Source organism: Aphelocoma coerulescens, assembly GCF_041296385.1.
Source record: "Aphelocoma coerulescens isolate FSJ_1873_10779 chromosome Z unlocalized genomic scaffold, UR_Acoe_1.0 ChrZ, whole genome shotgun sequence".
Taxonomy (NCBI): Eukaryota; Metazoa; Chordata; class Aves; order Passeriformes; family Corvidae; genus Aphelocoma; species Aphelocoma coerulescens.
The window spans coordinates 2,256,324-2,269,592 of NW_027184085.1; the positions used below are offsets into that span (position 1 = coordinate 2,256,324).

Genomic DNA, 13,269 nt, shown 5'->3' on the forward strand with positions numbered 1-13,269 from the left:
GTTTGCTCCAGCTTTCTCCTTTCTCCAGGCTTTGTCTAGCGCGAGACCTGAAGATTTGCATGCTTGATCAAGTAACCAAATCAGCATTAGCAAGTGTAGGGACGTCAAGCTAACTGGCAGGAGATGAACTCCGTGACTTCCACGAAGATGAGCCCTTCTGTAGAGCCTGTTGTGCCTTGGCACAGGGGCACGAGTCAGAAGCCACTGGCAAGTTTGATGTATGGATCCCTTTGGGGCCTTTGTTTGTAGGTTGCCTTGCTCTGTGGTGAGTGCCCGATCAAAGTGAAGCCGAGAAAAGGGTGGGCAGGAGCATGGTGACCTCCGCCAGCTCAGCAGGGAGCTCGAGGCTGAAGTCCAGAAGAAGTGAGAGAGCATACTCGGGGTGTTCATTGTCACTTTTGAGCATCTCGATTATGAATTAAACAGGGGAGAAGAGAAACGTGGTTGTTGGTAGTCACTGAGGTTGCTCAGTGGGGATTTGTGGGCAGCGCTGTTACTGGTCAGCCTGGCCTTTGTGAATTGTCCTTTTCCTTGGATGTCTCCACCTTAGAGTTTCTTCTTGGGTCTGGAATTCGTATTGTGGACCTTGATCTTCTCTCCAACCCCAAGGCACCAGGCATTGTGATTGTCTGGGCTGTCCTGTGCAGGGCCAGGAGCTGGGCATTGATGGTCTTTGTGGGGCTTTCCAGGTCAGGGTATTTATTCTGTGCTTCTATGATGGGTGCAGAGCTGGTGCTGGCTGATGCCTGGGATTAATTAAATTAATGTCTGATATGCAGTTATTTGTTTTCCCCACAAAGAGATAAACCCTTGGTCAGCCTGGTCAGAAGCTCAGAGTTGCCATGTGAATTGTAAGCAGGACACCAGCAGCAGGGTTTCTTTTAACTGCTTCAAACTATTAGGCTGTAAAATGAGTCCTTTCATAACATGTAATTAATAAGGCGATGCATTCGTTTCCCATATTCAGGTTTTAAGGTTTAAGTGACTCGGGATAGACAGGCTTCACTAAACAAACATCAACATGTAAATTAATGGTATCAGGTTAGAAATGACCCATTTTAGTTCCTTTTCAAAATACAAAAAAGAGAGTGTTAACTTAATTTTTTGTGATGCTGATGCAACTTGGGGATCCTATTTAAGCAGATTTGTCTGTACAGGTACATACAGACTCCAGAAGCATGGCCTGTGTTAAGTTTTGATGCCTTTTTTAATGTCTTCTACAGAATGGTTTGGGTTGGAAGGGTTCTTAAAGCTCATCCAGGACACCTTCCACTATCCCAGGTTGCTCCAAGCCTTGTCCAGCCTGGCTTTGGAAACTTCCAGGGATGGGGCAGCCGCAGCTGCTCTGGGAAACCTGTGCCAGGGCCTGACCACCCTCACAGGGAAGGATTTCTTTGTAACATCCAATCTAAATTTACCTTCTGAGTTTAAAACGGTTCTCCCTTGTCCTATCACTACATACCCATGTAAAAAGTCCCTTTCCATCTTTTTTATAAGCTCCCTTTAAATACTGAAAGGATGTATCTGTGGGCCTTCAGGAGGAACAGAGAAGCAGATCATTCTACCTCCTCTAAAATAATCTAAAAATGGGGTGCTGCGTGTAGCACAGCTGAAAGTTGTGGTTTTTTTTGGGTCACCTCGATTGGGAGCCTAGTGTGCCTGAAAATTATAAAAAAAAAAGTGCTCCAAATTTTCCACAACTGCAAATCCCCCATGTTATTTTCGCATGTTGCAATAATTTGTACTTTAAAGGCACCATTTTAGTAAAGCTTAATATTGCTTCTCCTGTGTTTTAGACTTGCATAGTTGTGCAAGAGATAATTGCCTGTTTGGTAGACAAAAAGCTAATTTTGCCTCAGGCCCTGTACTTTTTCTTGACAAAGCTGGTCCTTACTGAGAAGCAGCTTGCAAGTGGCGAGTGTGTGGATGAGTCTGGAGGGGCACAAATGGGTGGATGATGTGCAGGTGTGGTTTACAAAAAAAACCCCCAAAAAACAACCCAACCCACAAACCATTTTTCTGCCACACTGAATACTCCTGAACACCTTTTCCTCATGCCCTCTGCCTCATCTGGTGCTCCACTGTGAGCTCCTGGGGGTGGCAACATCTTTGGGGGTTTTGGCAGCCACCCTGGTGGGTTTGGCATGGGGTGTGCACCCATGGTAGATGGGCAGTTGCATTTCTCTTTTGCTCTTAAGCTGTTTTTATTGGTATTAGGGGGTGTTTTTATGTGGTTTCCAATATGCAAATGCTCAGACAGTGCGCCCTGAGGCTGGCGGCTCCTTTCAGTGCTTCCCTGGGGCTCCCCACGCTGCGCTGGCCCCAGGGCTGGTGGTGCCTGCCGTGGCTGGTCTGACTAAGGAGTGTCTGGTGACTCATGTCCTGGGGACACCCAGGTGATTGAGGTGACCCAGAGGGGTAAATCTTCCTTCTGTTTGCGGTGCTTCATGCTTGGGGTTGTCCTCTCCTGCTCCCCCATCTCAAGTGTCTTCATCACTTTGACCTTGTGCTGTGGGTCTTCGTCAGAGTCCATCGCCAGCATGATCCCTTCCCCACCTTCCCATGAGCTCTCCTTCTCCCTCCCCAGAGGTAGGGCTCACTGTCCAGCCCTGTGCAGGTCAGGTCCTTCATCAGCTGAGCAAGAGGAGGCTGTGCTGCAGGCACGGCCGGTTGGCTGGCCAGCCACGCCTATGGGTTGTCCATAGTAATTCATTAGGAACGTAAAGAGGTCGTGTGTCTGTATGGAGCAGCTTTTCTCTGTGGAAGAGGGACAGATGCTGATGAGGAGTTTGTGATAGGTGGCTCTACTGCATGGTTGGGCTTGGGAAGGGGGCTGTGCTGGTGCTGCCACTGGATGCTGTTTTTTGGAGGGACAGCAGTCAGGTTTTGTTCTTCTTCAGAGCTGGAGGTGCTCGAGATGAGTCTTCAGGGAGGGCAAAAGGAAAGGGGAATCTCCTCAGTCCAGACTGAGCACTGCAGAGCCCCATGAGGAAGGTTTGCAGCCCTTCTTGTTCGGGATTGGATCCATGTGGAAGTGGCAGATCTTCAGTCTTTACTTAGGGTTTGCCTCATCAAGGTGTACTCGGCAAGGTGACCTTGTGCCGGTGATGTCAGCTGAGACACCTGCACATTTCTGACCCTCTTCTACCCCTGGTTTTTGTTTGCAAAAGGGCTGTAGCTCACTGAGGTTCAGTCACACCTGACAAGGCACCAAAATCCCCAAGCCACGTGCTTGCTCCCAGCCCATCCTCCTCTTTGCTGGTGGAGCTGGGGGCAGTGGTGGCATTGCACATTAACCCTACAAAAATGAATTTAATGGGAAAAAGCCAGACCACTTCCATATCCAACTCACTGTCCAGCTTTGCAAGGCCCACTGTCCTCCAGCTGGTATTAAACTAAAGATGGGGGTGAGGAGCTGGTTTCTTTTTTATTACTTTAACTTTAAAGTTTGGAAATCGTTATTTGAAAGAGGAATAAAAGGGGGAGCACTGGATTTTCCTTAAAGAGGAAAAAGCTCTGACATGCAGAAGAAGAAAAACACGACCTGGATGTGTCTGCTGCAATTGATAATTTGTTTTTTTTTTTTTTGTTCTTTACAGCTTCTATCACTGAGGGCCCCAGCCAGCTCGGGGGTGGACAGAGGGTTTTATAGCTGATGTAGTCAGAGAAGCCCTGGTATCTGTTGAGTGAGAGCTGGGCTGAAGGGATGCTGTGACGATTGGTACCAGCTGAAGGTGCTGAACCTCACGGGCAGGGACACCTTCCACTATCCCAGGCTGCTCCAAGCCCCATCCAGCCTGGCCTTGGACACTGCCAGGGGATCCAGGGGCAGCCACAGCTGCTCTGGGCACCCTGTGCCAGGGCCTCCCCACCCTCACAGGGAGGAATTCCTTCCTAGTACTGACCTTTCAAAGTGCTCAAGTGATGCAGGAGGAGAACTTGTGTCTGTGGAGAGTTGTTTAGTCGGGGTTCCTCTGGGGTTTTGTTTTTAGTGAGATACACCATCACAGTGGGTATGTACAATAGAGATTTTGGTTCCTTTCAGGGCAGGCTTCTTAATTTATACGAAAATGGCATTTGTGCCTTGCTTGTTTTCATTATGCTTGAAGTGAGGAGTGAGAGGTGGCCCAGATACAGAGAGAGTTTTGTCTGAGGATTAAAGTGTCAGTTCTGGTCCTTTTACAAAGGAAGATAATAGGTGAGATAAAAAAACACCGGGGAAAAAGAGAGAGATTGAAGAAAACATGTAATATGGTGGGGTGGGGCTTCAGAGGGTGGTTGGCCATTTGGGAGATGGTTCACGAGCTGCAGGTGAAGGATCTGATCCGAGGATGAGCCTCAGTTGTGGGGAGGGAGGAGACAAGCCATTGGGGATGGGATTACCCCAGTGATGGACTCTGGTGGGGGAGCATGAGATGAGAGAGTGCGGGTTTGGAAAACACCCACTTTTTGAGTTTAACTTTGGAAAAACGAGGCCGAAAAGTTTTTAAGTCTTAATTTTTCCAGGGAGTGCAGCCAGGATGCTGCTGGAGTCACAGTCCTTTGGGAGGTGGGGTTTGGGGAGGCCAGCAGTGTGGGCACCTTGGCTGGCGTGTGCTTGGTGTCCCTTTGCACACAGGCAGGGCTGGGGGACACTGCCTGTCACCCCCTGCCCGTGGCATTTCCCTGGTGGTGGAGCGGGGTGTTCCTGCACCTGGGCTCTGCTGCCCAGCCAGACCCAGCAATGGGTGGCCTCGTGGCTGTGATTCCTAACTAAAAAGCAGGGAGAAATCTGAGGAGCATGAAAGTGTAAGCCCAATGCTAAAGGGAACCAGATGCTGCTCAGATCACGATGCCCCACGGTCCAGTGGAGCGAGGATGAGGAGGCAATCACCTGTAGCCTGCCTGGGGGTGGCAGGGAGGCGAGGGGAGGGAGAACACAAGGCAGAATAATCCCTTTTTGGTTTTTCTTTTTCCTCTGGAGCGTTTTGGTCTCGCCCCTGGACAAAAGCAGGATAGTGTGGTGTGTCATTTCCTCCCCGGCAGCCATTCAGCCTGGCACCGTGTGGGCTCTGCCACCCCCTCCCCTGCCCCAGGCACAGATTGCTCCTTGTTCCAGTTGTCTGTACCACCCAGGGCTTCCTTTCCAAGTTTTCTCACACCCTTTTATAGCTGCGCAGAAGAAAGCTTTAAAGCCGCACAAAGGAGGAACCGAGCAGGCAGGAGGGATATCTTTAATACCCAGGCGTGTCTCTCTGCAGAGCTGCAGTGGTGGAGAAAGGCTGGGTGAGCTCTGGCCATGCCCTGCGTGAAGAACAGGTTCAGCCCTTGTCTTATAGCCAGGAGGGCAGCTGGTCATGTGTGCTGTGTGTCCGTGAGTCTTCAGATGTGAAACCAGCTGTGTTTTCAGATCCCAGACCAGGCACAGCAACAGGCTGGGAGGACCAGGTCCTGAGCGGGATGAATCCGAGCTGGGGAGCATGGGATGCCCTTGCTGAAGACCTGGGTGGGTGCAGTGGCCCTGATGCCGTTGGTGAAAGCATCAACTACAGTTGTGTCTCATACATTTTGGGGATGAGGGAGAAGACCAGCTTTCCTGGTCTGGGCACAGAATGAGCATTAAACTGTCCTGCTGTCTGCTTCTCTTGTTTCTCTTGATCAGCAGCTCATTTCACCAAGGACCCGTCCCAGAGGCAGGACCTTTTGCCCTCACCAGTTTGCTTAGGTGGCAATCAAACAAATGACCTGGAGGCAAGCAGCAATTCATTACAGCCCTCATTTAGCATGCAATAAAATGTGCTGTATACCTTGTCCTCTGATCAATAAGTTGTATATTATACGCGAGTCAATGTGTTTACATCACAGGGAGGCTTCTCACTGCCTCCTTTCTGCTGGGCTCTCTTGGCCTGGGATGATGGATCGACACTGGGATGATGGGGAGGGATATTGTTAAACAGTAATTGGTTACTGAATTATTTAGCTGCACAATCCCTGTAGCAGCAACACTGCCATTCAGCGCTTGACTTGCAAGTGTCTCAGCTGAGGAACAAATACAGGGCCCTGCAAACTCAATGGAGCCTGAGGCAGAATAATTCTGTAAGACTGCTTTAAAGAAGAGGTTTACAGTTATATTGACAATGATAGCGTTATGCAGTGGGAAGTGCATGCTAATCGTTTACAGGCTGCAGCCTTTTAATTTGTAAGCTGAATTCTGCTGCTTTCATAAGGAAAACATGATGTTGGTCCATTGCAGGTTCCCCAAATTAAAGGTGAGAATCTCCCTGCACCTTCTGACCCCAGCAGTGTTTGTTGCAGGTGCAGCTGAGTTGTATCTCTTGGGCTCCTGGCCCGGGTCCCTCCAAGAAATGGGCTAATTCACTAAGCAGCCTGACTTGGCAGGCAGCAAACCCAACCCAAATCAAATGTTACACTCCTCAAACCTTATTTCAGTGGTGTGCATGTGTTTGGAGACCACCAGCCCATTCCACACCTGGTTCCAGGCCAGGCTCTCCTTGCACTAACCTGCAGCAGAGCCTCACCACACACGATTCCCTCCTCAATTTTCAGGCTGGCAGTTGCTGGAAGTCCTTTACCTTTGAGGTGCACTGAGAAGACCTTTCAGCAGATTCTGCTCCAGCACAAAAGCTGCTCTTGATTTGTTTCCCTGCATGTTGCAGGCAGCAGAGCCAGGAAGGAGGCATTGCACACTGGTACCTCTTCGTACCAGCTTCCCTGTGAGTGCAGCTCTTCACTTGAAGCTGTTCCAGTTCCTCCCCTGCCAGGCAGTTCCTTTTGTCCCTTTGGTGTCTTGTGTGTGTAGGAGTATGTAAGAACTGTCTGGTGACTTTTCAGGGTTTGCTTTGAATTGGTCTGAGATCTGGTGGCTTAAACTACTTTCTTCCTTGTAGGTGCTGCCTGTGTTCTCAGTGTGGATGGCAAGACCCTGATTCGATGCTCTTCTCTTTTAACTAAAAGCCCAAAGCTTTTATTTTGCTCCTGTGGATGGATGACAAGCTGGGAGGGGTGGGGGGACAGAGGTGCTGGCTGTTTGTGGGGGCTTATTCACAAGCTGGTTGTCCCAGCAGTGCCTGGGGTTTGCCATGGGATGGGGTGTTCCCTCACCACTTCGTCATTTGAGTTAATTTGGCACCAAGGAATAGGAGGTTCCCCTAATTCAGGAGTGAGGAATGTCATCCACAACGCATGCCAGAGCAGCAGAGGGTCTCCACGAGCATCACCAGGGACCAGCAGCTAAAACTTTCCCACCCATCACGTAGGCAAGGCCACTGGTTGATGCTCTGTTGGCTTTCCCAATTTGGTTATTGCTATTAATTTTACTAACTTGCCCCAGTGCTGGGCAGATCCAGCACTGGGGCAGGGCTCTGCTTTGCTGCACAGGGCATAAATATTCTGCTCAAAAGTCCCAAATGTCCCCATCCAGTCCCACAACAGGAGGTTTGATGCTCACCAGTCCAGCTCAGCTTTGTTTTTTCTCCCCTTCTTGCAATTCTTGTAAGGCTGCATAACCAATAGCAGGATCCAACCCTGTGATTCAGATCTTCCCAAAGACACATCTTGGGTAAGATTAATCTCCCTAATGGAAGTTGGGCTGGTGACAGCTGTGACTTTCAAACCCTGGTCCCAAATAAACCAGGGAGATATGGGAGGCTTGTACTTTCAGAGCAAGTGAGGTATAAAGCTAAATAGTTACAATTATCTTCAAAGGATGAAACAGTCCAAGCAAAACCAGTTCAAGTAAAAAAAAAAAAAAAAAGAAGAAGAAAAAAAATTCCTCCCTAGACTTGTGTTAAAAATGAGTTGATTTTTGTGTCAAATTAGCTGTGCCTTTAATATAAAGAAGATATTTTTAAAATTCTGAATTGTAATGGGTAACTCATAATGACGTTCTCCCTTGCCTTGGAGTAGTGTGGTTCTGTCACTGGAGGGAGCTGCCTGAAGCTGGTATGTTGGGAAACAGGGTTATTGTTGTGTAAATCAGCGTGAGGTCACTTAATTAAACACAGCCAGGGCTTCCTGGGTCTCTGAAGACAGCAGTGGAGTGGTGGCTGAGGCAGAGGGGGTGGCAGGGCTGGTGCAGGGGATGGGGAAAGAGCCTTTGGCACAGACTCTGTAGACCTGTACGTGACCTACCTCGTAGCTGATGGAATCGAGCACGGATGGATGGATGGATGGATGGATGGATGGATGGATGGATGGATGGATGGATGGATGGATGGATGGAGAACATGGGGCGACCATAGGGGAGCTTTAAACTTTGCCCACCTCCCTGTATGGGTTTTTTGGGGCACTGCGTGGACTCTGTGCATGCACCCCAAGCCTGGAGGATCTGGCTGGTACTTTCCAGGCACCATCCAGCAGGTCTGGCTGTGCAGCCCCACTGTCTCCTTCCTGCACGGAAATGCCGGGTGAGTTTCTTCCGAAACAAACTCCACGTTGGCAAGGCAGCCCCGTCTCTGTTTCATGCGTCCTTGCTTTCAGCGTGGGGCTGGAGCTTGCATCCTGGGAAAATAATACATCTCCAGGAGGCCAAGACAAACAGTGTCTGCCTGCTTTTTTTACGACCTCTTGTTGCTCCTCCCAGCCATCGCCACTATTCCCTTAATAAGGGACTTTTTGATCTCCAGAGGGAACTTCCTCACTTCTCAGGGCTAAAACCAAGGTGGTTGGCAAAGGAAAGGCCTGGACAAACTAGGGACTCCTGCTCTCTGCAGCCCTTTGCATGGCAATGTTGTTACTTAGAACCTCATTCTGGTTCAGAACTGGGGATGATGATCAGGTTTTTAACTGCCAGAGGGCAGGGTTAGATTGGGAAGAAGTTCTTCCCTGTGAGGCCCTGGCACAGGGTGCCCAGAGCAGCTGTGGCTGCCCCTGGATCCTTGGCAGTGTCCAAGGCCAGTTTGGACAGGGCTTAGAGCAACCTGGGATAGTGGAAGGTGTCCCTGCCCATGGTTGAGATGGTCTGTAAGGTCCCTTCCAACCCAAACCATTCTGTGGTCCTGTGGAAGACTGTTAGGTTTTAGTGGAAAATGCAGACAGTGCATTCTGATGAGAGGTGAGATGCTCCAGGTGCCAGCCGTCTCCCCCAGGACTAACCCAGCAGCATGTCTCATCCTGGTGACTTCAAGCACAGACGATGGCCCCAAAACCCCCAGGGCCCTGTGAAAACCCTACCAGGAACATTGGGTAGATGCAAATGATTCAGCCCAAATCTTGGGACTGCAACATCCATATTCTACTTGAAGCCCCAACTCCTGGTATCAGATGCTGGTGTGGGCTGTCCACCTTGGTCAGTGGACTGAAGGGGAGAGCAGGATGCCATTCTATCTTCATGGTTTGGAGTAGAAGCTCAGAATCTTGTCTGCCATTCAGACTTAGAGGCAAAGAAGTAATTTGTTTAAGCCATGGGAATTTTTTTCATTTGGAAACTGCCAGGGGGGTTTTGAACCTCCAGGGCTTGCAGTTCCAAGTGTGACAATTAAAAGTTTGGGGGTATTTAGTGAACTCTGCATAGCTGTTTTTCCTCTTTCATAGCTCCATCATACCTTCTAATTAATTCCCTTTAATTGCTTTTAATTTCCTTTCCTCCTTATTTCTCCTTCCGTATAACTAGTGCTGTCATCCTTTTAGTTTGCCTTTCATGTTGGAGACTCTCTATTTGATTTCGTTTCATCCACGTTGTGTCTTGCAGCTATTTCATTCCTGGAAAGCTCCAGCTCCAGAGATAAAATCTAAGTGGATTCAGAGAACCTGAAAGGATCTCATGCTCCATGGCTTTCCCTTCAGTAACATGGGAGATAAACAGGACGTAATAAAGGATCCGTCCTCCTTGGAAAAGGGCCATTTCCCGTCACCTGTATTTTTGTGGTACCGTCATGCCAGGGATGCTCTTAGTCACTGGTGACAAGATAAAGAGCCTGCTGGTCCCTGGTGCTGGCGGGTGTCTGAGGCTGGAACGGGCCCCTGGGATGACACACTGTCTCGCTGCGTTTTGATTTACCACCGCTGCTCTGCCCAGCAGCATTCCCACTGCTGGGACAGCTAGCACATGGCCTGGCAGCCCGCTGGCAGGCCTGATCCCTGCCTGGATGGAGGGGACACAGGGAGGGTGGCAGCGTGCTGGTTTTGGCCAGATGAGGTCAAATTATTAAAATCTTGACATTTAACTCTGAGTGCTTTTGGTTTTAATGTGCACCAAGGGCACTGTGTGTTTTGACTGAGGTACTTTCCAGCCCAGTCAAAAATAAAAAAATAAAAGCAAGCAAAACCTCTTTTGTACGCTCAGAGGAGTCCTAAGGGGTTGGATGGATGGGTGACTATCAGCAGAGCTCCATGGAATTTGGTCAGTATTCACCATCTGAAGAGCTGGCTGAGGGGTGGGAATCTTAGATCAAAGTTTTCTACACCTTCTTGAATGGGGATCAAATTGCTTTGTCTAATCTAGTGGTTTTTTCCTGCTGCTTCTCCATTCATAGTGGTATTTTAACATGGCCTGCCCTGATGTTTTTCACCCAAAAGAGCTAAGTGGGGGCTTCCTCTCTTTCTTTTCCTTGGAAAAAATGACCAGCAGCATCTAGTTCTGTCTGGAGTTGGCCCAGTTGCCTGCTTTATGTTGTAATGCTGCTAAAACCCTGGAGGAGTTAACACTGGGATCATGAGGAATATGGCTGGAAGTCAGCTGGGGACTTTGGTGGTGAGGAAAGTTCCAGTGCTCTGGCTGAGGAGTAGAAGGTAGCATGGAGCAGCAAGGGCTGTTGCAGGTGCTGTGAGCTGGGGACACACACCTCTGCTAGGGTTGGGGCAGTTCTTTAGAGTCTGGCGAAGAAACTTTGGGCTAATGAGGCTGCCGGAAGGAAAGAAACAGCTGAATTTGTGTGGAAATTGATAGCACAGGAAGCTGTGGGGGGGGGACGTGATCGCAGGACTTTGAGGTGCCAAGAAGAGCAGTGCTAGAGACAAACACAACTTCTGCCACCAAAAAGACTGACTCACACTGCCTTGGAAGTTTGTTATGGATTATTATTATTATTATTATTATTATTATTATTATTATGGCAGTGTGAATGGAAGTAGTAGCAATTTAGCCTTGGAGGGTCCCCAGGCAGCCCTCCCTGAGTCAGTAGCGTGTTCTTGTGAGTGTCTGTCATGGTGAGCTGGTGCAGCAGAAGGGGTGGGAGATGTTCATGGTGAGCTGGTGCAGCAGAAGGGGTGGGAGATGTTCATGGTGAGCTGGTGCAGCAGAAGGGGTGGGAGATGTTCAGGGCTGGTCAGGGAGCTGTAGGGTCTGGTTCTGCAGCTCCTAGCAGCCTGAAATCTGCTTTTAGGGGGATGCAGGACGAATGAGGTCTTAGTGAAGTACCCCTCTTAGACAGGGGAGAAGTCCCACAGCTCTCTGCTCTGTCCAGGTGGGACCAAGCTATGGGCAGGAGCTGGTGGCCTCCAGGTTAGCCCTGGGGCTGTCCCTGCTGTCTGGGAGCCCAGGACCAAGGTGGCTCTGGGCCAGGCAGTCACCAAGATGCACTATTTTGCAATAATCTGATCTGAGCACTTGGCATCTTTGCATTTGAGGGTGAATCATCCTGGTGAGAACTGAGAGTGAGCAATCTCTGGAGATGGCAGTGGGGCAGGTTGCTGGCAGCCCCAGGGTGGGTGGCACTTATGGGGGAGCCTCCTTGTCCCCATCCTGTCTGGGCACATCCTTGCGGCTGAATCTGGGGCTGTGGGAGAGCAGCTGGCTGCGGACTTGACCCCTGGTCCCAAAAGCAGCGTGTTCCTCTTGGATCTCTGGTGGCATTAGGGAATCATAGAATAGTTTGGGTTGGAAGATCATCTACTCCAACCGCCTGCATTGAGGAGGGATGTCTTAAAATAGACCAGGTTGCTCAGAGCCCCATGCAGCCTGACCTTGAACACTTCCAGGGATGGGGCAGCCACAACTTCTCTGGGAAACTGAGGCCTCACCACCCTCAGTGTAAAAATTCCATCCTTCTGGATGGAGGGGACTAAACCTACACAGCAGGTATAGCAGGAGGTAGTCTAAACCTACGTTCTCTAAATTTAATATCGTTACTGCAATAGGCCCTGCTAAAAGCTTTGTCCCCATCTTTCTTAGAAACCTCTTTTAGGCACTGGCAGGAGCTCTGAGCTCTCCCTGGAGCCTTCTCTTGTGCAGGGGAACACCCCCAGCTGTCCCAGGCTGGCTGCAGAGCAGAGGGGCTCCAGCCCTGGGAGCATCTCCGTGGCTTCCTCCAGCAGGTCCGAGCTGCACGAGTTGGAGATCCTTCTCCAAGATGTGATGGGGAGCTGCCTGTCTCCTCTTTGGCATAAAAAGCCACCGTAAGAAAGTCTTGGGGAGCCAGCCTTGGGCTACTGCCCCACCCTGGGAGCTTGGCAGACCCTGCATTCCCCCGAGCGAGACAGGATGCTTTATTTCCTCGGCAGCCGGGCTCTCGGCCGAGCATCCCTCAGCGCTGTGCTCCCGACTCTTCCCGCTCCCATCTTAATAACTGTAAAGATCGGGGTTGCCAAGGTCTTCCCGTTGCTATAGTGAGATTAGATAGGGCAGAGCGCTGCATTCCCTCTGCTGAGGGGAGAAATCACTCCCATCCCTTCCCTGGGCTTCACCAGCCAGGTTTTTTTCATCCACCAGCAGCTACTAATTGCACCTGAAAGACACGCCACGTATTTCACTGCAATTAATATTTCATAGCTTAAAAAATAAATAAAAAAAAAAAAATTAATTATCGAGGCATTTTCTCCTGGAACCAACTTAAAGAGACTCTCTGGCTGGAACGAGTTTACAGCGCTAAACTGTGAAGTTAAAATATTTGTCTTCATAAACACGTCACTCGAGCCGTGCTATTCCTTGCAGGGTCATTAGCAAGAGGCACGTTAGTCCAATCAGGAGGTGCCTGGGAGACAGAGATTTGCCTTTTGCTTCTGGGCGGGGTTAGGAGATGATTTATTAAACGAATTTGAGAGCTGTGAGTCTGGCCAGACCTCTGAGTCAAACCGCTGTAGGGAAAAAAAAGAATCCCACCAGCCGGAGCTTTTTCAGGCAGAAGATGGGGTGCAGTCATTTCGATGCGGTTGGTCGTTTGCCGATGTGGAGGTGTCCTCCCCAAAAACTCCCGAGAACGTACGGCAACTGATCCAGGGAGCCGTCATATTGCAGGAGGTAGTTTGCATTTTAATTTTCTTAGGTTTAATTTTCGTTTTCTCAGGTTCTATTTTCACTTTCTCAGTTTTTGTTTTAATTTCCTTGGTGCACCT

General features: G+C 49.6%; 1 protein-coding gene across 2 annotated transcripts in view; it reads left to right on the forward strand.

Annotated features, from left to right (window-relative positions):
- ZBTB7C (zinc finger and BTB domain containing 7C) overlaps positions 1-13,269 on the forward strand; it is a 153,068-nt gene that overhangs the window by 6,392 nt on the left and 133,407 nt on the right. Inside the window, exon 1 of one of the 2 annotated variants that reach the window (XM_069002063.1) lies at positions 13,106-13,174. The exons of the other annotated variant lie outside the window; for it this stretch is intronic. The gene's annotated coding sequence lies outside the window, so the exon portion shown is untranslated. Of the gene's footprint in view, positions 1-13,105; positions 13,175-13,269 lie in introns of those variants that run through there. 2 annotated transcript variants of the gene reach the window in all.